Here is a 23,909-nt window from a genome sequence, read left to right as displayed (position 1 = left end):
GTATTTAAAACACTGTATTATTGTAATTTTTTTCTGTGTTATTTTAGGTGTTCATACTTTCAACCTATGGCATAGTTGCCAAATTGTATCCAATTCTGTACTTGACATAAGACAAAGGAGCACAGATATAACAAACACATGTTGTTTTTCAAATCTTGTTTTAAGATGAGATGGGCATTTTTTATAGGTAGTGCGTTCATTGGTTTTTATCCCATGGCAAATAGCAGTACAGCTCAAAGTCTATGCAGCTACCATCAGTGTACATAGTTTGCCAGTCTTTAATGTGACTAACTCCTAGCCAGAAAATGTCCTGCATTTTCAGTGAATCATAACTGAAAAATTATTATGGTGACAGGAAATTTAAACAAAAATGTCATTTTATATAGCTGTAGAAAAGTCAGTTTCAGTGACATTTTTAGAATTATCAGTGAGAAGACATCAATCTGTGGTGACAAGAATTGAACAGAAGTGTAATCATGAAAGTGTTTTGGGTTATTTGTTTAACAGCAGGGGTTGTTAGGATGATCTATAGATGTAAAATGTTGAAAAAATATATTTATTAGTAATAAATAGTTGCTTGATGGCAATGAGACTTGTTGATATAGCAGTTTCCAGTGGAAACATTGTGGAAAACACATCTTAAAAGGTTTTTTTCTTGTTGAGCATAGAAGACTTTCTTTTCTCTCTGAAATACCCAGAGAACCTAAATTTGAAGTCCTAGAGAGTAGTGTTTTTTGCCATTAGTGGAAATGAAAGTGCATACCACATCCTCAGTTCTTTTCAACTACCTCATTAAGATTGTGCAGATTGTAAAGTACTAGTAATACAGGCTTAATCTACCATTTCTTCCACTGTTCCTCAAACTGTACTCACAGTAATTGCTTATTCTGCCTTAGAGACTGGTGTGATTCAATCAAATCCCACCATTTAAGTTGGATTTAAATTTTGGACAGTACAGATTCTGAGAATATCTACTGAGAAAGCATGCAAACAACTGTGATGAAATTTAGTAATTAGTTAAGTTCTGCTTCAGTTCTTAGATCTTTCAAGAAGCCTTTAGGTGAGTAGTGTCTCCAAGAGCACACTAATGGGGGAAAATGCTCCCCAAATCACTGTTCAAATGGGTGGGCATCCTGCTCCATGGGGGAAAATGCTCCCCAAATCACTGTTCAAATGGGTGGGCATCCTGCTCCATGGGGGAAAATGCTCCCCAAATCACTGTTCAAATGGGTGGGCATCCTGCTCCCCCCAGGCTGCCAGTACAGATGGGGTTGTGAAGAACTCTGCAGGATTTCCCTATGGGTGGCACATAGTGGCATCAGTTCCACTTACCTTTTTTTAGGTTAGTAGTGATTAATTCTGCCTCCCTTGGATGGGTATTTCACTTCAGTGATCTCAGAGATTGGAGGCTGCAGTTGACCTTGAAGTTCAGTATATACGTCACTGTCTTGAAGCTCACGCTAATGAGATGTGTCAGGCTTTCTGTCCCTGTGTAGAAAGGAGTTCAGCTACAAATAATGTAGACAAAATGCATATTTTGCTGCTTGCCCTACAGAGAGAAAAATGACATGAACTTCTTTTTGGTGATGTGGCTCAGTTCAAACTGCAGTCAGATTTCAGTCACCATACAACTAAATCAGGAGTTTGTAAACACAATTAAGTAACTGTAAACTCTGTGAGCTCCTTCAAACAGGAACATAAAGGAAAGGTAAAGAAGGAGGAGGCACATCTTGAAATCCCTGCTTTTGACTGGAGTACCAAAAGGAAATTAAAAGATCCAGACCAGCTTCAGGCATCCTCCAAAACATTCTTGTGAATCTGCAATCGGAGAAACTAGTATTTATTCCTCCAGTATAAACAGTCTAACTTATTGTTAGATTTGAGATGTGTCAGTGCTTTGAGCCTTCAAAAACTTTAGCCTCTGTCATCTTTCCTTAAGGATATTCCTTTCAACCAAAAGAGGGGGGAAAATTCTGTATTTCTGCAGTTGAATCTTTATAATCCAATATGGTGTATATACATATTTACAGCCTCCTCCTCTTCATTTTTCTGTGATATGTTATCCTCAGAAAACACCCTTTATTTTTTAAGGCACTGGATTTTATTTAAGCCAAGGCTTCCTATCTTTGCCCCAGTGTATATACTAGTTCTTCTTACACTTTTCCAGGCAAGCTGTCTCTTTTTATATTGCCAGGATGAGGCCTTTCAGGAAGAATCCGTGTTTGTCCATATGACAACAAAGTGAGCTAGAAATCAGCTGTTTCAACAGATTGTCTTACTGGATAGCTAAGCATGTGGGAAGCAGTTTGTCTGCTGAACTGGAGCCACCTTAGATTAACATAGCTGTCTTATTTTCTTCAGAACCTCCATCCCTAGCATATGGAGTCTGCACATCTAGTTGCCACCTAGAGCTTAGTTCTGAAATCCACCAAGCTTGCAACAAATGCACCTACCTGGTGTGGGGCTGCTTTTGTAGGAGACCTTTTTCAGTCCTTATTCAACTCTAAATCCTAAGGTTTTTTTCAAATGTATGGTGTTTTGCGGGGACTGCTACACTGAGTAGGAGCAGCATGGGAGGAAGAAGGATCGCATGACTGTAGCAGTCCTTCCTCAGGAATTTATCTGACTGCACATTCATAACTTTTCGTTTTTCTGCTTGGATGTTTCAAACCTAAGACCAGGGTAGAGTTCTGATTCACAACCAGTACTGTGGAGAGGTGGAGCTGTGTGACTTCTGAAGCCACGTGAACTCTACACAAAAAATATTAAAAAATTTTTTTGAAGCAGGAATTACAGAGTGACTTACCTTTATAATACTTTGCTGCAGGATTATGAATGAGAAATCAACTGAATATATATATATATACACACACACACATATATATATATATATATATACACACACATATATATATATTCCTTCCAAGTTAGAAAAGGCCCTCTGGGCTGCTTTATTTTGTCTCATCTCGTGTGTACTAGCAGAATGGAATGATCTTAACTGAAAGAGGTCAGCATATGCTCCATCTAATCATGGGTGTCAGTAGAGCTCTGGTAATGCTGTTATAAAGTACTTTGATATCTCAAAGATGTGCTCTCTCTGTTTCTCTGTAGGCCATGTAAGCTGAATCGGTTCACAATATGTGTTTAAACAATTCTTATTCCTTCCTACATCTAAGCAGAGTCAGGATACAGATTAATCATGCTTTGGTTCACAATTTAACGTTGTGTCCTAAGTAATTTATTTCTTTCAAAATAGATTATTTAAAAGCAAGTGGCAAGGGCAAGATTGTTCTCTTCCACATAAATCCCTTTAATTGCTCCCATAACATATAAGGCATGTATTGAATTTTGTATTAAAGAGCAAACAGAATACTTCTGAATCTTTAAGTTACTTACAATATCAGGGGTATACATATAGCATTCATATTTACAAATATTATTTGTTTATTTTGTGAACCACTATGTGTAGACAGTCTGACAAAGAAAAGTTTGTGTTTCACCATAGCGATTTCTCTCATACAATTAACAAACAACCCCAAGAATTATGTAAAATATATTGTAGAATGGCTCTTAACTGAGTTACGAAACTGTAGTATCTTTTTACTATCTGGTGCAGCTGGGGGAGCAGTCTGAAATTCATTACATTTTTGAACTGAAGGCTACTTTTCTTGCCTTGTTGTTGGGTTGGGTTTTTCCCCCTTTGTTTTTAGCTTGAATAAGATGGACAGATTCAAATGGCAGTCCTCAGAACACTGACTAGCCCAAAGGCATGTTTCCTACTGAAATAAACTCTTTCAGCAATAACCTTAAATTTCAAAAATCTTAAAGCTATTAAAATACAGGGCATTTGTCTATAAATCAATGTCTCTATGTAGTTTTTGGTCACAACATCTTTTCCTGAGCATTTGCTCAGTTACTTGCTGTACAAACCTATATAGGTAACTGTATAGAAGTGCAGGTTCTCTTATTTCTCAAACCTGTGTTTAATTACTGCATGCATTTGTGTTCAAAATGTTTCATTTCACTCTCTTGTTTGCCTAGACTATGCATTATAACAGTTAAACCCCAAAGTAATCTTTAGAATGTAATTAAATGATACATGTTTAAGAAAATATGATTCCATTATTTGAAAATGTTCAAGATAAATTACTTACATATACAAAAACCTTAAAAATTGAATCTGAACATAATCATCCTAGGGAATGGATTTATGTGATAGAAAAGTAAGAAAAGGAAATTTGTTCAAGACAAATTAGGGAGTAGGAGCTCAAAATAAATGCACTAGAGGCCTTCAGAACCCAGACACTAAATTTACCAGAGAAAAGTAATAACAAGTCGGAAAAAAAATTGCCAAAAGTGATAGCTGCATTCTATCCAAAGACTGTAATCGTGCATTTTTGAAACAGAATTATAAACCAAAATGACTATTCAATGCTGCTGGAAAGATTTATTTTCAGCAGTTCAGCAGAATTTTTAAAGTACTGTTTTTGTTAGTCAAAATTGACAGACATATAAATGCAACAAGTATTAAAGGTCAAGAAAACATAGACCCTATCTTTACAAAGATAGGATTAATCCTGAAGCACACACATATATTTTCCGATTAATTAAACCTTTCCCTCAAAGGATAGGATTTTTAGTTTTGTAATTTTTTTTTTTTAGTGAAGTGCCACTAACACCAGACAGAATTGGTCACAATTTCCTCAAAATTGGTTGCAAATCTTTAAGTAACATGGAGAAAGATAAAGTTTTCAATATATTGTTGTCTAGTGTATTGCCCAGAAAAGAAGACTAGGATAATCAGTTACCTGCTGCTAAATGATCTTATTGTTGATAATCTTTTATTTTTTATATTCAGGAAATACATAAAGTATATTCACTCAGTGTTTTCATGAAAACTGTAGGTTTCTCCTCAAGATAATAATAACTGAATTTGTCATAACATAATAAATAGAAGATCAAGATTTCTTCTAAGTCCTTGATTTAAAGCTTCATTCTATAAAACCCTTTGAAGGATAGTAGTGATGGGATTATCCCCATTTAGGATAGATTTGAAATATAATTTTTCATGTAAGAATGGCTAATATACATATTATTAAATTGCTGTTGGGGAAAAGAAAAAAGGAAAAAAAGACACACAGAAAAGATGAGCAATTTGAAATTTTTTATGCCTTAAGTCTCATAAAACAGTAAAGTATTTGTAAGATTTGTACTCTATGTGACTTTTGAATAAATTTGGAGAGCAGTACTCAGTGAGATGCACACTAGCATATGGTTTTATGGCAAGCATGTAGCTGGATTTGCAGCTGCAGTGCTTTTCAGGCATTTTGCAAAATTTTATTTCATTTTATGCTTCTTGTTTCTGAAAAGTATTTGGGATAGTTTTTGTTGATGAAAGAACTGTTCATTGATGATATTGGCAGTTTTAAAGGCTTTCATTCCATAGCACAATTTTTTTAAAACAGTATTTTTGTTTGCTAGGATGAAGTGATCCCGGACAGCATTTAGGAAGTGCAAAACTCATATGGGCTATCTCACTCTGATAAGAAATTTGTTGCATAAGCCATCATACCATGTATTTTCCGTATTTTTTCTACATGGGGTGTGTATAAGTGTTGCCACATCATCAGTCCTTTGCCTAAGGAATTTCCTCAACATCAGTTAATTTCTGAAACTGAGCACCAGATTCAATAACTCAGCAATAAAATGTTCTGTATTATTATTTCATGGCAAGGGGATTGCCTGATTTTATATCAAATTCTGCAAAACCCGACCCATATTCTAAATGAACTTTTTGTGGTAGGCTTACACTTTTTGTGTACTGTGTTTTTGCAGAGAATTTTGTAGAGTACAGTGAGAAATTAGTCCAAACAGTCTGGAAATTTCTGGTTTAAGTTCTTCAGTAGAGCTGTTTCAGTGTCACACATGAAAAGTAAATACATTTATTGCTTTGCATTTCACAATCAATGGAACACAGAGTTTGAGGAGTCAGTTTTCATACTTCTTTGTCTGCACTTGTAGAGCATTGTGAATAATTAGGGTAACGGTATGTGGTTTGAACTATTGTGCCAAACTGTCATGTGTCTTGTTTCATTGTTACCTAGGGACAGCAAAGTTTTCTGAAAAGAAGAGTATCAGTGTTAGGAAGGACAACTGATCTTTATTAATTAAATTATTGTAACAAAATCACATTAGGGGCTGCTTATATTTCCATGTAATATAATCATTGCCTTACGTATACCTGATTTCTCCAAGGAGCGTCGCAAATGCACTCCCTGTTTCTTAATGTTATATTTTACATTTGGATCTGTGATTTAGATGACAAATGTGAAAAAGCACATGTTGCCAGAGAACTTTCAAGAGACAAGCTGTGAAGTCTAAAGAACACAGGTTATTCCAGCTAAGGTTGGCAGCAGCTTCCGCTTAAAAGTTTTTCTCCTAGCATGTGGTCTTCAAACTTATACCTGCAGAATATAGGTTAGCATTTGACTGATACAGATTTTTATTTTCTGGCTTATTACAGAGAGATGGAAGTTTTATTTTCACTCTTCCTCTTCTGATCAGGCATTGAAGCAGTAGAGAGTAGTCTGAACAGTTGCAGAACAAGATCACATTCAAATTCCACCATTTTGGTGATCTTTTCAAACTGTTTATGGGGACATGAAAATTAGTACCATAGAAAGATCTCTTAAAAATTACACTAAACCATTTGTGTTGGAGGTGTGAATCTCTCAACACTGGATTTGGACTAGTTTACATGAGCAGACAGTAATATCATGCTGGGCCTTACAATCCTTTCTGAAGTCAGTGGAAAGACCCTGCTGTGTTCTCGAGCAATACTGTGGAACATTCTGGTCTCTGAGTTTCTTATTCAATTCACCAAAGCTTGTTTTAAGACATCTGACTTGATTGTTCTCTGATAAGCATGTGTCTTTGTGCTGTATCTTACACAAATTATTTCCTTAGCTTTGTGTAGCTAATTAAGTCAGCAACACAAGTTTATTGCAAGCATCTCTCGTGTCATTGATATTGACATGTCTGTGCAATGCTGGTTGAAATTCAGACTGATGTCATTTGTGACTCTTGACATCCAAAAAGAGAACATGACAAATAAGACCACATGCCTGAAGTGTATTAAAAGGGGGGAAATGTTTTTGTTGATGAGTTAGTTTATTTTAAAGGCAGAATAGGTGTCTAAATTTCAGTGGAGCAGTGATGTATGTTTCAGAAAAACACACCATCTTCCTAAAACATTAAAAAAAAAACAAACCCTTAACAGAAGAGCAATAAAAAACCACCAAAACTTCTCAGCTAAAATAAAGAGAAACATTTCAGACACCAACAATCATCAGCTAACTCTTAAATTTTGGTAAGTTTACCCACAGTGATACTAACTTACTGTTCTCTTAATATATAATTTCTTAAGTCAGCATAAAAAAAATAGAACTAAGTACTGCAGATGAAAGTAATGATGCCTCATTGAGCCAATTTCTATTAGCTTTGTTTAAGCAACTTCAGTGAGATTGAGAGTAGCAAGTGCAAAACACTGAATAAAATTTGTTTCTTGCTTCCTCAGTAAGGTACAAGGCAAAATGTAGACAGTATTACATTTTCATTCAAGCTACACCTCCAAGGACATTTCTTCAAATCCTCATTAAACTCATTCAGAGTGATTTCCTTTTTAACCAAGGTCAGGATGGTTGTCTTGCAAATCTTTGGACACTCTGAATGGGAATTCATAAATCCTGACATTGGGAAGCAAGGTTGCACTTGCCCTACATTTAATGAGGAAAAGAAGTAAGATGAAAATAAAGAAAGAATAGAGTTTTTTGCCTGATGTTGCTAAAAGTAAGATCTAACTTCACTGTAATTGAAAAAAATATTATTTTATTTTTAATTTTTTTAAGCAGGTCACAATGCACTGATGATGTCTTCTATGATATTCATCATTTATATTTCCAGTAAGGTGCAATGTTGCCTGCAATCACTTGTCAGCTTTCCTTTTCTATGGTCTGTTTAGTCTGTTAGCCCACCAGTTAAAATATATCCTGAATAATTTCTACATTAAATATAAGAACAGCCGATAGAATGGTTTCTTTAGGAGACATATGTCTCATGAGAAAAGAATTTTTTTTTTTCATAGCTGTCATAAATAAATCAGATTGTGCACCCTATTGACAATTTTGGGGTGTTTTTTTTCTCCTTTTGTTTGCTTTTTATTTGTTTGGTTTTGTTTCCTTTTGGTAGCACATTAAACTTCTTGTCAGGAAATCTGTTGTTTTTAATTAAGAAGAAATTATTTGAATTAAGCAGTCAGTATGAACATTTTGAAGAGTACCCTGGAACTTGTGGTGGTTTTGTACCAATGAAATTCTGTTTTTAAATAAATAATAAAAAAATCATAATGTGAGCTGGTATAGTCAAATAATTAAATATTGTCAACCAACTGCTGCTAGTGAATGGTTATTTTCAGGAAAGATAGAACAGTCACAGTAAGAAATATACTGGTATCAGTCTTTGGCTGACATCTCCATGTATTTGCACTACAGTGTGGATGTAGTCATCCTAGCTCCCTTTTCCATAATGACATACAGGCAGTGAGATTAATCTGTCACATTGTGTGTTGTGTTCCTTTGTTGTTGCTGCTTAGAAGATTTTCATGTCTCACATGATGGGCCATTTTTTTTTTTTTCATATTCAAGGGTTTGTGGTTTTTTTTCCTGATTTAAGTGAATAACAAATGAAACCTGATCCTTAAAAGTATGGTAAAAATGCTTAGGAGGAAGGTGCTGGATTGTTTCCTGCTACTTAAGTACAGCACAGAATTTGCCTTGTGTTGTGGAGACTGATGTTAGGTCCTGTTCTTTAGATGGCATTGTAGTTGATGAAAAACTTTTTTTCCTTAAAGTATTTATTTTAGCTATTCCAAGGATATTTCTGCATCTCTCTGGGAACCTGCAAAGTTCATCTATCTCCTTCTCTCATTGATCTGTTTGCTGTCTCCAGATTTCAATCAATTGCTCTTTCTACTTAGTTGACAGAGATGGTGTTGCATGTTGCCTGAAAAGGGTGTAGGTGGTTTTTTTTCTCTTTATTCATTTTCATTATGTTGAATGCTCAGTAAGAGAAAAGGCATCTTCATATCAATAACAGGCACTGTATTGCCAGTCTTCTGCAGAGCTCTATCCCACTTACCTCTGGACATTTAGGAATGGCCACGTGCCTTCAGTCAGCAAAACTGCAGATACTTTCCCATATCAGAGTGGAGAGTGTTAAATAGGTTCTTTATAGTGTTTTGTTTGTCATAAGAGTATCTTTTTTATTTAATTAGAACTATTATAGTGATCCTACAGCATCAATTTCAGTACAAAATGAGTGAAAAGCAGGTAGTTTGGTGTAGCAGATCTGTGGATTCAAGGAGTCTGGCATACTGAGCAGAAGTCAGCCCAACTTCTGTTAGTAGACTAGGCAGATTTTCCCAAAACTCTTAGGCATTTTAATATGAGGAAGGACTAATATAAAATAGAAGTTGTTTTTTGATGCCAGTGTCACTCCACTCTAATAGTTGCTACCCAGTTGCTTGTGCTTACTGGGTTTATGTATAACTCATTGTGCTACTGGAGGTTGTTTATGGTACCAATTAGGCCTTGAGGTGTTCAGGACCCTTTGAATCCAGTGGCTGCAAAGCCAAGGCAGATTCTGGGGATATGGAACTGCATATGGGCTCTTCTCGTCAAGATAAGTGATGTACAGCAAAAAATAAAAATAATAAAAAAAAAACCAAAACAGAAAAGAAACCAAACAAAAGCCCCATTATGGAGTAACAAACTGTATTGTCTTTAAAATCAGAATTTTTTTAGCACCAGTAATGTTAGAATTCTATATAATGCCATTATAGCAGTTTTACCTTTCCCATACCCAGGCATTTGTTGGCTTTTTTTTTTTTTTTTTTTTTTTGGGGATGTGGGGGGGAGGGTAGGGAAGAAGGGGGTGGAACCAAAACCACAAAGAAAGAAAAAAACCCAAACCTGGTGATCTTAAATACATAACAAACATACACACAGCAATCATGGGATTCCAAGGGAGGGTGGGCAAGGAAGAAATGTCAGAATGTTTATCATACAGCTGTGCCAAAAGTAAATGCTGAATGAATGAGATGGAGATTAAAGCCAGTAGTTCTGAGCCTGTATTCAATCACTGCAGTCACTCTGTTTGCCTCCTGCATGCTGATGAAGTGTCATGAATGGTCCCATGTACTTTCATTCCAATATATTTCAGGCAGTAGTGATTATTGCTTGTACTCAGCTAAAGCTTGAAATAACTGGCAAACTCTTGCTTAGCAACAGAAGGGCTCATCCTCTCTCCCTTGGGACTGCTAACTCAAAAATGTGCTACTTCTTTTAAAAGTTAAAGTTGGAAGGGGTAGATGCTTTATATTTACTTTTTCCTATGTTAATTTAAAGGAGAAACCCCAAACTAAAGCCAGCAAATTACTTTGTTCCATAAATAATTATTGACTAGTTTGTGAAGTCCGCACCCAATTTCCTTTATAACACATTAAACTGTCGTGTAGTTGGACAATTTTTATACAGGTATAGCTTTTATATGTGCTGAGAAAATAGAATCACTTTACTTCCTTTAAACAAAAGATCTCATAGTGTATTTTGGAAAGTTCTTTGGAAGTCATTCATGCAGCATTAAATCATTTAATGTTTGCACTTATTTTTAATGTTTAGACAAGAGTTTATATTTTCCAGTGATCTCAATCTTAAAAGGAAAATGACTGCACATTTGTTAAATAAATGAAAAAATGCATAATGTGGTTTAGAGTTGTAGATTTCCAGCAAGTGCACTGAAGAATTCATTAAAAAATACAGCAGCATTATTCTAGTGTGAATTATATGCTGCTCTGTAGGTTTCTATTTTTGGTTACCACAAGATGGCAAAGCAATGAGCACACAAATGCAAGGACGAGTGAGTTTCATAATAATGTGTTCTGCATTCACACTTTATGCACATCAAGAGAGAATCCAAGCACAGCAGGGGTGACAATCACTACAACAGTCTTTTGAAATCAAAGTACTTCCTCAAGAACGTCTTTCCAGTGCTAATTACACTCTTCTATTGTGGCTCTTGTATTGTGCAAACTAAAATGTTTACACTGTCACTAGATACAGCCCCATCACTGGAGAAATAGAAGGTAAAATTGATCAGATTATTAAATAGATTTGTTTGCTTTTATGTTTTTCTGATTCTGCTTTGTGTTTAGAGATTAAATATCAAAATCCGTTTTCTTTCTCACTAAGGGACTTTGGCAAAGATTCTAATTTCTCACCAACTACAGGAAAGTCTCTTTACTTGAAAGTTGTTGCAATGTGGAAAGGATTGGTTGCCTAGACAGCTTGAGGGTTTTCTCTTTTTTACTGTTTCTTTTTTTTTATTTTTTCCCAGTTGCATACTGATCATGCAGTAACTATTATCAGAGGATTTTCTAATATGAGGGAGGCAAAAGAACGTGAGACATGGCTTATCTCAGATGGGATGTGCATCTGTGTTTGTGTGTATAGCCATGAATTTCATGTGTGTAAGAATGTATACAATCTCAGCAAGCATTATGAGACTCTCTCTGTGTAGGAGAGGATATAAGATATCAGTTATGTAATGTTTAAGAGAGGAGAAAAGGTGCCTAGATTGTATAACATTTGCCTGACAGTACATATGTGAAGGGTTAAGCAACAAATCCAGTCTTGACTTTTATTTTTGTCTTTACTGCTAGGCTTGGTGAAAAAGCTAATTAGTGGGAAGTGGAAAAGGGAACCATTAAGTGCCATTTTCCATGGCATTCCGGAAAAGCTGGCGGCCCACAGGTAGCCCCTTTATTGGGTTAAGAACTCTCTGAATGGCTGGTCCCAGAAAGTGGTGGTGAATGGCATTGCATCCCGTTGGCATCCTATCACTAGTGGTGTCTCCCAGGGATCAGTGTTGGGCCTAGCTCTGTTCAGTATCTTTACTGATGATCTGGATGATGGGACCAAGTGTAAATTCACAGATGACACCAAGATGAGTGTTAGTATCAATTTGCTGGGGGGTAGGAAGGTTCTACAGAGGGATCAGGACAGACTAAATATGGATCTGTACATCTCTAAATTTTTTGAGTATGGAATATACTGCTACAATTCCTAGGTATCCACAATTTGTATTCTGCATTATACATACAGATACTACATATATACAGTATTTAGATCATTGACACGTAGTTCTGTATTCTCTTAAGGATTTTCCATTTTCAGAAATAGTTTATTTGTATACTTTACTCTTATTAAATATTTGGATCAATTACTGTGTTTGCTTCTCCAACAGTGACCAGCTTCATTTGATTGAAGATACCAGAAAGCAGGTATTAAATGTAATAACTTTGGAATAGACTTATCTCATATCTACAGAGCAGTTGTGTTACAGAAAATTGATATGAATATCTGAAATTGGGAAGCAGTAGCAAATAGAAACTGTCTACTTTAAATTGCTAGAATAGATATGGTGTATCTAAGGTGTTTTCAAGACTAAAATGTCAACAGCTATGCATAGAGGAGTGTAGATACTGTGTGTGCTCGTTTATAACTGCAGTGTATGCTAGAGTGTTCTGGGACATTGTTATAATCATTTCATCATAGAATGATTAATGTTGGAATGGGTGCCTGGAAGGTATCTAGTACAAAGAAAAAAAAAATAGGCTCTAAAATTTAGAGTTGTCATACAGTTCACAGCCAAGTGCAACACTGAACAAGTGTGCCCCTGATACCTCTGCCTCCTGATCTCATGGCACCTTCTGAGCTGCTGCCATGACTTGTGGTACATGCAAAGTCATACAAAGTGAATAGTTCTTGCAATAGAGCTTTCAGTTGGCTTAAGAATTCATTTGTCGTACATCCTTGGTTAGAATGACAGTTATGTGAGATGTAACACAAATTTGCTAAAGGACTGATGCTGGGAGTGTGGAGACTTTTATGCTGCCGATTCTTTTTCCTCCATGTAGTTAGTGGTAAAACTTCCATTGATTTTATTGGGAATGGGATTAGTCATTGTGAAAAGATTCATGTTGTACAGAAAATGTACTAATGTTTTCACTTAAGAGTAGGGAAGGATTGTTCTTTAATTCATTAGGTTTTAGCAGATTAGAAAAACTGAATTTTAATTAATACTGCATCCTTATGGCTTCAGCTCTGGGCTACTGTGAGTTTGATGGTAGTGTAGTTTCACTGCAAACAGTGCTCTGTAATCCTGTTAACCAGAGCAAAATGGTTAGCTAGTACAGAAGACCTATGACAACTTCAGAAACTGAATCCTATTCTTTTGACTGCCATACCTGTTTAGAACCAAGACTATGTAATCATTCTTTAATACATTTCTTAAGTTCAGTGATAAAAAACACAGTCACTGCTTTCTGTATATAAATAGGCTCATGTTTCTCTTGCAATGTGGTTGTGATGTTCTCCTTATTACAAAATTACTGTGTCTCTCTGCTGTTGTCCACCTCATATCAGACCAAAATATCCACGTTTATGCATCAACATACACACAAATAATGTGATGCATACTTACAGCTGTGATTAATCATTCAGTTCACTACGCTTACTTGCCCCTTAGGTAATACATACTTGTGTTGGCCTATTTTCTGCAAAGATAGCCTGCCCAATCTTTGATCTGAATGATTGGATTTGTCTTAGCGTCATAATCACTCTCTCTTTAGCTGTTGCTGTATAAATTCTGATTACCTATACCTAATTAAAATAACTGTATTTTGTTTGAAGCTAATACATTTTGGATTTGAGGCATTTAGACAAAAGGTTATATGGTCTTTCAGAAACCCTTTTTTAATGAAATATTATTGCTAGCTTTTCTGTTCTTGTTCCTATCAGCTTATCCTCAGTTTTCATTCAGGTTTCTATATTGCCATTGGGAAAATTAAAATAAGAAGGGCAGGCCATAAGTAATCAACATGACTATGTGTATCTCATATATGTACATTAGTTGCTTGATATCATTCAAGTTTTATTACATCTGGTGAGTGCAAACATTCATTCAATAAATCTTGCTTTACTGCTGTGTTACTCATCCCTGTGGGATCATTCTCCTCTCTGTGAGTTTTATACTTTCTCCTGCTTACGTGCCATTACCACAGGAGCACAATATCAGTACCACTGATCTAAACTGAAATATACTCACCAATAGGAAGGCAGAAAGTGCTAATGTTTCTCCATTATGTTAACAGTTTTCCTTCAGCTTTTCCTCTGTTTGAGGAGCAGCATTTAGTTACACTCGGTGCTCTTTACCTTGAGAATTTTCTTTTTGTCCTCTGCTCCAGAAAATTCTGGTTGATGCTACTTCAGTGTGACCCACGGAGTTGATCAAATCTCACATCTTAGCTTGTCTTATTAGAGTCTTAGCTGATGAAAGATAGAATATAGTTTATAATGATTTCTGATACACCTAATCTCAAATTTAAGAGGAAAATTTAGTGTCATCTACCAGACACACTCAGAACACTGAAACATGGTCTGCAGTCAGCATTGTGATGTTAAAGTTCTAGCAGGTAGATGGGAACAAACAATGCAAAGTATAGCCAACACCAGACTCAGACCTGGCTTTTTTTATTTTTGCATTCCCTTAGAAATAAGTGGGAAGTCTTACACAGGTAGTTTCTGCTATGAATTTTTCCTCTGGGTTGGACTTAGAGTTGTATATTTTAAAGTAAAGATATTGCACCATTGACTATGGTATGCCAAAGAGCAGGCTTAATGATCCACTCTGTGTTATTAGTATAGCAGTATTGTGTGAGGAACCATGGAAAATAGCTGACGTCTTATAGTCAATATCAGAACCAATGCCTTCAATGCATAATCTTCAACACACCCTTCTGTGAAGAATATCTGTATGTGTGTAAATTTATGCAAGTTTGCTTATGTTTAGAAAACTTAACTACAGTCTATTCTACATCTTAGAAAACATATTTCATGATGATACACCATGGGTAATAGCAAATTTAGTTCATCAAAATGCTGAGCAAAGTGGTGTCAGGCCTCATTTTTATTCCTTTTTATTAAAGGACCTTGAACTAAGGAAGTATTATTTATTAGGCATTCATTGGAAAATTGATGGCATAATTTAACTTTTTATTAGCTAGTAAAACTGATAAGCAGTACATAAAAAGATGAACCTTGCTTTAGAGGGAATAATAATAATAATAAATGTTCATTTAAAGTTTTTAAAAGGTCATCAGTGTATAAAGTCTTTGTGACATTGCTTTCTATGATATGAGCCAATATCATGCCATATAATTTTTGCTTCTGTTGATAGATTTGTCTGTGTTTATTTTGCAGGCACTAAGTCCAAAAGAAAATGAATTTGTACAGTTAAGATATTTTCAGGTTTTCAATAACTTGAGATCAATTCTAGAACTAGTGCGAACACACATGACATACTTTAAGCAGAAGCCCTTCTGTATGTTGTAGAGTTGAAATAATGGAATTGTGAGTGTGCAATGGTTGAACACTTAGGTGTGTAAATGGAAGGTATTGTTCCTGGTTAGTGGGACACAGGAGGAGATATTTTGTATGTCTCTAATCTTGGGCTCTTTACTGATTGGTAAAGGTGGGTGGGATGACAGTCGTCCTCGTTAACCGCTCTCTCTTTGGGTAGCCTTGGATACATGAGCAACTTAAAAACTCTTTTTCTGACACCCTCCTCTGAGTTGTGCAGAAGAGAATCTTATCCCATAAATGGTTATATTCTTGGAGGACTAGAAATAAGGATATAAAAATCATGGATTTTATCCATGAAAACTTTTCATTTCGGCATGCACCTGTTTCATAAGTCATTTTGAGCAAAACAGATAAAAATGGAAAATGCAGCAGTGAAGCTGGCCCAGATAGAAAATCACTCCTCCAAGTCTGCAGAACATCTGAGAATAATAGCCAGCATAATCATGCTTCTCTGTCACACTTGCGTAAGACCCTGTTCCCAAACTTTTAAAATGAAAGCCATCACTCAGATTCATCAGTTAAAAAGCCTGGTCTGAGGTTCACTCCTTCTGGTTGGGGCTGAAGTTCTGTATTAGCCTAACAGAAAGGACATAATTCTTTTGCATACTGTATCTGTTGTTTAGCTCTTACCTTGGTGCTGTCCCTGCAGTAGTGGGGCCTGTGTGCTGAATGTCGCCATGGGCTCAGCAGAGCCCCTGAATGAGGGCCTCCCTTGTGCCCTGCTGTGCACCTGGAGGCACTGCTCTGCTGGGAGCAGTGACAACAGGGAGGGCAAACAGGTGCTAGCTGTTCTGCTCTGCTCCTGATGATGAGCTTGAATTGAGCGCTCCTGCTAGCATCCAGATTAGTTGAACACATGCACCATAAACCTCCTTTGTGATCACTGCAGACACACTACAAGAGATGCAAATTCTGCCTGTTGGAGCTTTGGGCTTGAGGATCCTTTGTCTCCTCAAGATTTCCCAGCATGAGACTGATTTGGATTCATCCATAATACTTCTAATTAATGTCATATATTTTCAGTGGGACTACTTCTTCTCAGGTATGGTAAGACATTAAAAATTGTTGAGATTTGTTTCCTTCTTGGATAGCTTATTTCTTTTTGTTTTTTCCAGTGTTTATTTTTGCTGTGTTACTAAGATAAATTTTTATTTCCCTGTGGTTATGTGTGAGCTGTTGTACCTATAGGTTCACAGCAAGTGCAGCATACCCAAGTCTTGAGAGACTTTATTTTAAATGGAGAATGTTTATGGACCTTTTCCATAAACAAAAAAGATGGCAAAATAATTGCCTTAGCTACTAGAACATTTTGTCTGCTATGTAGTGACTTCAGGGTAAGCCTGCCATCTAGATTACCAAAAAAACAACTGCATTTCAGTGCCATTACTAGAAAGAAAATGTTTTAGGGTTTTTTTGTCGTAGTCTTTTGAGAAAAGGGAAGAGCAATGTTACAGGCAGTAGTGAAAATAAACAGCCTTATTTTAAAGATATCATTTAGACATACTTAACAGGAGAGTAGGTTATGTGCTGTGATAATAGTTGTCCTACAAAAATGACAGAAAATTTTCATAATCTGAATTTTTTATTCATACATAGGTATGAGTTAGCATATGGCATGTTAACAAGGCTGGATAGTGTTAGGTAGTTGTTGTCTTCAGCAGCTTACTTTGGCCTTCAGGTTTTGAAACCTGCTACAGGCATGGAATAATGACACAGTTCTTTTTACTTAGGATACAACTTAGTTCCTGGTGGATGGTAATTAGACTTTGGGGTTATTGTTTCTGCAGTTTAAGGACTGAGACATATCAACAGGACTCAAGAAAACAAAATTTCAGTATGTTAGTTCTTTCCTGCACGGCCCTTACTGGACCAAATTTTACCCAAAACCTGCTCACCTTTTGAACTCAGAATCTTGCAGTGCATTCCTTGATACAAATAGGGTGGCTACTTGTATGATGAGTTTTTAAAGGCTGTTCATTTGTAAGTTTTCAAATCCTTCTAGAATAGCAATGAGCTAATCCTAGGATAAGGGTTTGATAGCGCAAAGTAAAGCGTGAGAAGTTAAAAACACTGTTTACCTGAGCAGCTACATTATATCTACTTCTGATATATGACTTTATCTGCATGTTCTTTCAAACTGATTTCATGCTCCCTGCAGTGACATATTTTGCTAACACAACAGACTTGTTCCTTCCTGACATACAGCTTCTGGCTCCAACAAATGTCAGTAGCTTTTTAGACAAACCTGTGCTTTCTGTTCCTGTCTTTCTCAAGAGGAATATCAGCATCCCTCCAATAACATTTTTTCCCCTATGGCTATTATGTTGGTTTTATGAAGAGGCTAGGTTTATTTTACATGTGGAGGCTGGTAAAGACATAGAAGGATTATTTTTTTACTTTTTTTTTTTTTTTAAGTTTTCTTTTTCATTTTATCTTCCTTTTGCTTTTTTTTCCCCCCTCTTTTTCTTCCTTCTTTTTTTTTAACATCTTTTAATATTTTTAGTAAATAATAGAATAACAGCCACTTCCTGGCTTATGCAAATAAGCAAAGCTTTGTTCAATCCTGAATTCCTGCAGTTATTTCCTTTCTGTAACCAACTGGGGCCTCCAGAAGCAATTAACCAACCCCTTGGAGCTGCAGGTCCTCCTTGGAGCAGCTCTGTGGAGCTGAGATTTGCAGTTCACACTGACTTACACAGAGGCAGAAATTATTTAAAGAAAAAGGACTCAAACACCTTGTCATTTCTACATATGGAGTATGAAATATGTTTTAAAGTAATAAAGGAGGAAAAATTGGTTACAGCTAGGTTCCTATGCACGAATGACTTGTTTCTAAATTTATTCATACATCCTTGACTTATTGATCTTCTTCTGGTCTGGAATTCCCCTTTGTGTACCAATTCTGATTGAGAATCCCATTTGGAATCTGAAATCTTGCAGTTTGTTTTTACTGCAGTTGGGTTTTACATTTATTTTTCTTTCTCTTGTGTTTTTAATAGTCAGATAGAGGGGAAATTATTCTTAATTATACAACAAAACATTAAGCAATTACATGCAATAGCAGAATCAGGTGCAATAAGTTAGGGCATTACTCTTATCTGGGAAAAAATGAAATCTCAAAATGGGCCCTGAATGTATCTTGAATCTCTACAGACTTGATTTTCTTTCCTGTGCAGCTACTTAGAAGACTAGGATCTATCTTAATTAAAATTTACTGCTTATTTCAGAATGGAGGAGCTGAAAACTATTTTCCTAATGTCTGTGCTGTTTATGTGCTTGAGATGGCTAAGTGGTAGTCTGAAAATTGCAGTAAGATTAGTAATTACTAGGGGGACATAATACACTGTTTCATTGCAGTGGAACTCTGAAAAATATTTAAACTAAGTATTTAAAGGAGAAGGCATTCATCATATTTTTCTCATTATTCATAAATTTTACCTCATTAAGTTCTACAGTGATTTTTTTTCTTCATAAAATGGGCACTCTAGCCACACCTTTTAAGGGATATCATCTTCTTTAATACCACTAAAATTCAAAATCACTTCTTTTAGGACTGAGAAGCTACAAAGGTCACATTGTAGTGTTGACTCTCATCAAGTATAGCTCTGAACCTGTAATGAAGTAAATGTAAGGACTCTTCTGGAAAAAAACTGTACTGCTTTTTACTCTACTGGGCACCTGTGGGTTACACCAATAGATTAGGATTATCTAAATTAATTAGTTTTTTGTTTCATCGGTCTTGTCTTCCACTGACATAATCATACCCTCAAGAAAAACTGGTAAAGACTGTTTTAAACAGGTTGTCTAATTCTACTAGAATGAGGAATTGTTTTGTGTAGCCTTGTTACTTAAACAGACACAACATTTGTTTCAATGAAATGAATATAAGGTCAAAATTATATATGAAACATCTTGGAAAAAAATGCTTTTAATGTCACTGACTTTGAAAAGAGGAAAGGGAAATAGATATTTGTTTAAACATAATCTATTAAAAAAATGAAATGCCTTTGTATCACATAACTTAACAATGGAAACAATATTCTTATTTGATAGTTATTCTGAAATGGTGCTGATTAATTTGAAAAATTAAAATTTTTCCCCATACTGGCTAAGCCAATCCTGCTCTTATTTACTTTATTACTTTATTTTAAATACTTTTTTTTTTTCCCAGAAGCATCCTAGAACCTGCTCTTATTTAATGCTAGTTGGATTTTCACAGATTCTGCTATTGCAGCTTAAACATGAGTTTGGTTCTTTGAGGAAAACCAATTCCTTGCCATAATCTCCCTCATTATGAACTAAAGTTTAAAAAGAAAAAGTAATTGGACTGTCTGGAATTGGATCATGTTCAGTGTAAGAGATCTTCTTTCAGGATATTTTCTTTGAGGAAGGATATATGACAAAAAATTGAGTTCCACTTAAACGTAAGTTTTTTATATTTTAAATTGAGTTATATTTAAATATTTTTACTCAGGTTAATGTCAAACTGCAGATAATGAGTGACACTAAGTACTTCAGTTGCCCCTTATTTCAGTAGGAATTGTTGATCCTCAGGAGTTGGCATGGCTCTGTTGTCAGAAAGACTTCAATATTGTAATAGAAAACTACTGAATGTATTCCTATGATCTGATTTTGAAACAACTCCTGCATTGTGTTCACTTACAAAAGCATATCTGAATCCAGCCAAGAATTTTAATACCATCTAACTTAATGCATTTTGAACTAAAAGTGCTTGTGTTGCTAGGCATCAAATTGGTGATGCATGGAAAAATTGTTCACTGAAACTATAATATAGGCCTGCATGTACAAATCACAAGTAAGTTTTCTGGATGAGCATAAAATCTAAACTCCTGGAAAAATCTGTATATTTAGATCAAGACTTACTTTAAATGTATCCATAGATTCCATTAATTCATAATTTGATTTTGTTTCTTTAAATTAATTAAAGGTAAAGCCTTCAGCTTTACAATAAGCATAAATTTTAAAAAAATCTGTAGCTTGATTTCTGTAGGTAAGGTTGATAATTAGTTAAGTAATTTTTAGCCACAGAAAATTAAAATATCATCCCAAATACCCTCCATGTAATACAAATATATCTATTATTTAAGGCTTTTAACTATTGCAGAAAATACAGATTTTTCAAAATCTTTGTTCTTTCAACAATGACATTTAGTTTACAGAAGAGTCCTAGTGGTAAACATGAAAAATGCCCTCTGTTCTTAAGCTTTTCAATAACAAATTGTTTTCTTTCAAGAATGCAAGTACTAAAAGATCTTTTAAAAATATGCTGGTTTTGCTTGAGATATTTCCTGCACATTTGCTAAATATATATGCCAATACTCATGATTCCTACACTTCCATGAAAGTCTCACAAAGAACAGTTTGAGGACTGATCACAAATGGATTTCATTTAGAAAAAACAAAAAAAAAGTGATGTATACAGTAGTTACTGTAAACAATTTCACAAGCCACGAGCCCAGTCCTGTTTTACTTAAAATTTTAGCAAGTTGTGATTTTTTTTTTAGATTTTTGTTTACTTTGACTTGCATTTTTAATTCTGAATTCTGTTTTTTTTCCTTTTTCTGAAATAATTCCATATAAAAGCATTTGTGTTTGTGGTAGGAGAGAGTGGGGAGAGATCTACTGGCATTTTAAGAATGCAGTGCTACACTATAAAATAGCATTAAAGAGCTGAAACTTTTGTCTATTTAGTAATCAGATGGTGACAACTAAAAATCAAATAAGTTTCCATGAGGTCTTAATTATAAAAGAAATATTTAATATATTTGCATATATATATAATAACAGTAACAACAACAAAGAAATATCTACTAATTAACTTGGAAAGCTCCAGTTTTATGGTACTTGTAAAATAATCCTCATGTTTGATTCCTAAAACAGTAAACCCAAAAATTTTCTTGGAAGAAAACTTCCAAACAAGGCTAATATGACTCTATTCTTTAATGATGCTTGTATTTCTTTTTCCACCAAGATTATTTTGTTTAGGTTGGAGGATGGTGAGTTGCTTTGTGTGTTGCAAATACAAAGAAATTATAATGAAAGCGTGGAGCCTTTATGACTGTTCATGGGCTGTGGCTCTTAATGCCTCAACTGGAAAATCTCCAGTGAAACTCCAGCCATTGCTGCCTTGAGATTTCTTCTCTGGCTTTAGGAGTGAAGTGGAGCATGTTCAGAGGCTCACCAGTGAACAGCCTTTTTTCATTAGCATCTCTGAAAGAGGTCACTGTGTTAACTTCCCTGAAAATGAAAGGCATCCTAATTTTTGCAATTCAGTACTAGCAAGAAGCATATTCATTTAGTTCCATTACGTTGTACCTTGTATTTCTAGATTAAATTGCTAAAAAGCCAATGTAGCACACATCATCTAAGTGTACTTCTGTAGACTTACTCTCTACCTAATGAAAGACTGAGAGGACATGTTTTACACCAGGATGACTTTCTCTCTGGAGATGGCCTTCCATAACCTTAATTAATACATTTCATGCTTTACAGCTATCTAAAGCCAAGTAACACTGGATGTACTCTCTGCTGCAGTGCTTAATATGCTTGCAATCTTTGCAGCCTGTGACACAATCGGGAAGAAATATTTATGTCATATATGTAAGAGCTCCTGTACCTCTACAACAGCTTACAATTTTCTTCTGCTATAGAAAAAAGAAAGGCAACAGACAAAATTGTATAGCAATTACTCTTGTGTAGGTATCCTAGTTTTCAAAATTCATAAAGAAAATTAGGTTACTATGCCTGGAAGAAATTATCATTTCTGGAAACCAAAGCAGAACTAAAATTCTACAGGTCCAAAAGCAGAAAATACCATTAGCTGTTCTTATTGATACTCATTGCTTGCAGTCCCTGGAAAACTCATTGCCTTCACAAATTATCTTGACATAGAGCTTCATTGTTTTTATTCTCTGAATATGGTCATTATTTGCCCTCACTGTGCTGTAAGTCTGGTTCCTTTCCTCTGAAATGCGATTTTATACAATTATTCCCCTAGATTGTATGATTTATCATAGCTTCTAATGAAAGAAATAGACTCATGGATAGTTGAGAGTATGGAAAGCTGTACACTTGTCTTACTTACGCTTCCACTTTTTTGTGGCCTAAGGCATCAGGATCTAAATACAATTCTGATTATCTTTTTTTTTCACATGATCTAACAAGACAGCTATATTCCTTAGGAGCAATACATCTCCTACAACCCAGAATGAAATATGTTAGCGCCAAGGCAAATGATTTGGGATTTTTTTTCAGTTCAACATGTTTGAACGTAGCAGGATCTCCCCTGTCTTTTTCTGGAAAATTTTGTGCCACTATCTTTCTTGCTAAACCTTTGCATCTAATCCAATATTTTTGAATGAATAAAGAAAAAACGCAGCATATAACAGAGTGAAGTCCTCTAATTAATATGTTTATCCTAAGATGTTTTTATTAACAAACTGGGTGGAAAAGAGTAGAAACACAGGACTGACCATAGCTCATGAGTCCAGTTGCCAGCAGCCTTTAAACACTGGGGTGATAATGTTCACTATTCTGAATATAATATATGTGTTTGTAAGTGCCTGATGTATATTACTTACATATGTCATATATTTGTAAGAATTTGTAGTACCTTGTTCCGTACCCATTTTTGAGATCTAATTTTTGTCATTTTGTAATTGACTGCAGTGTAAGAGTCACAGAAACGTAAAATTTAGGTGCCTTAGCAGTGAATGAGACACAATGCTGGTGACAGTCTGCAATATTTTGCTGTTCCACACAACAAGCATTTTAACTGCTTCTGAGAAGAATAGACTGGGTAAACTTGTATTCTGAATGAAAAAACAAAGGAGCATGGAAAAATAGCATTGCACCTTTTGGCTTAAAGGCCATTCATATATATTTTAGGTTGATTTGTTTGGGTTTTTTTTTTTTAGTTTTGATGTTATTATAGAATTTTTTCCTTTTTTTATTTCTACAGCACAAAATTATTTACTGTGACTATTATTTAAACTGCATTTTTTTTCTAAAACAATATGGAATTTTTCTTTTTTTTTTATAATAAAAACTAAAACATGGAAAGCCTATGATTTGCACATGGTGTTGCATATGTTTACTACTGTACTATAAACCCCAGAAGTTTTATGTAATGCAGAGTAGTAATTGGGAATTTTTTTTTTGGTCTTTCTACACATTGAAATTCAAGAGTGTATCTTTCCTGCCTGTAAAAGGTAATATTTTGATATTCTACTAGCCTACTATTGGTTGTACCAGAGGAAGTGCATTGCTTTAAAAGTATAACATTAACTTCAAACTAATGTTATTCATAAAATAATTTTTTGGATTTTTTTTTTTTTGTTTGTTTCTCAT

General features: G+C 35.1%; 1 protein-coding gene across 7 annotated transcripts in view; it reads left to right on the top strand.

Moving 5' to 3' along the window:
• The window catches only part of TAFA5 (TAFA chemokine like family member 5), a 415,267-nt gene that overhangs the window by 199,050 nt on the left and 192,308 nt on the right, over positions 1–23,909 (top strand). The window lies entirely within an intron of this gene.

The sequence above is a fragment of the Melospiza melodia genome, chromosome 4 (genome assembly GCF_035770615.1).
Source record: "Melospiza melodia melodia isolate bMelMel2 chromosome 4, bMelMel2.pri, whole genome shotgun sequence".
In the NCBI taxonomy this organism is placed as follows: domain Eukaryota; kingdom Metazoa; phylum Chordata; class Aves; order Passeriformes; family Passerellidae; genus Melospiza; species Melospiza melodia.
Note: the sequence above shows the minus strand (reverse complement) of the source record. Positions and strands in the feature narration are given on the sequence as shown.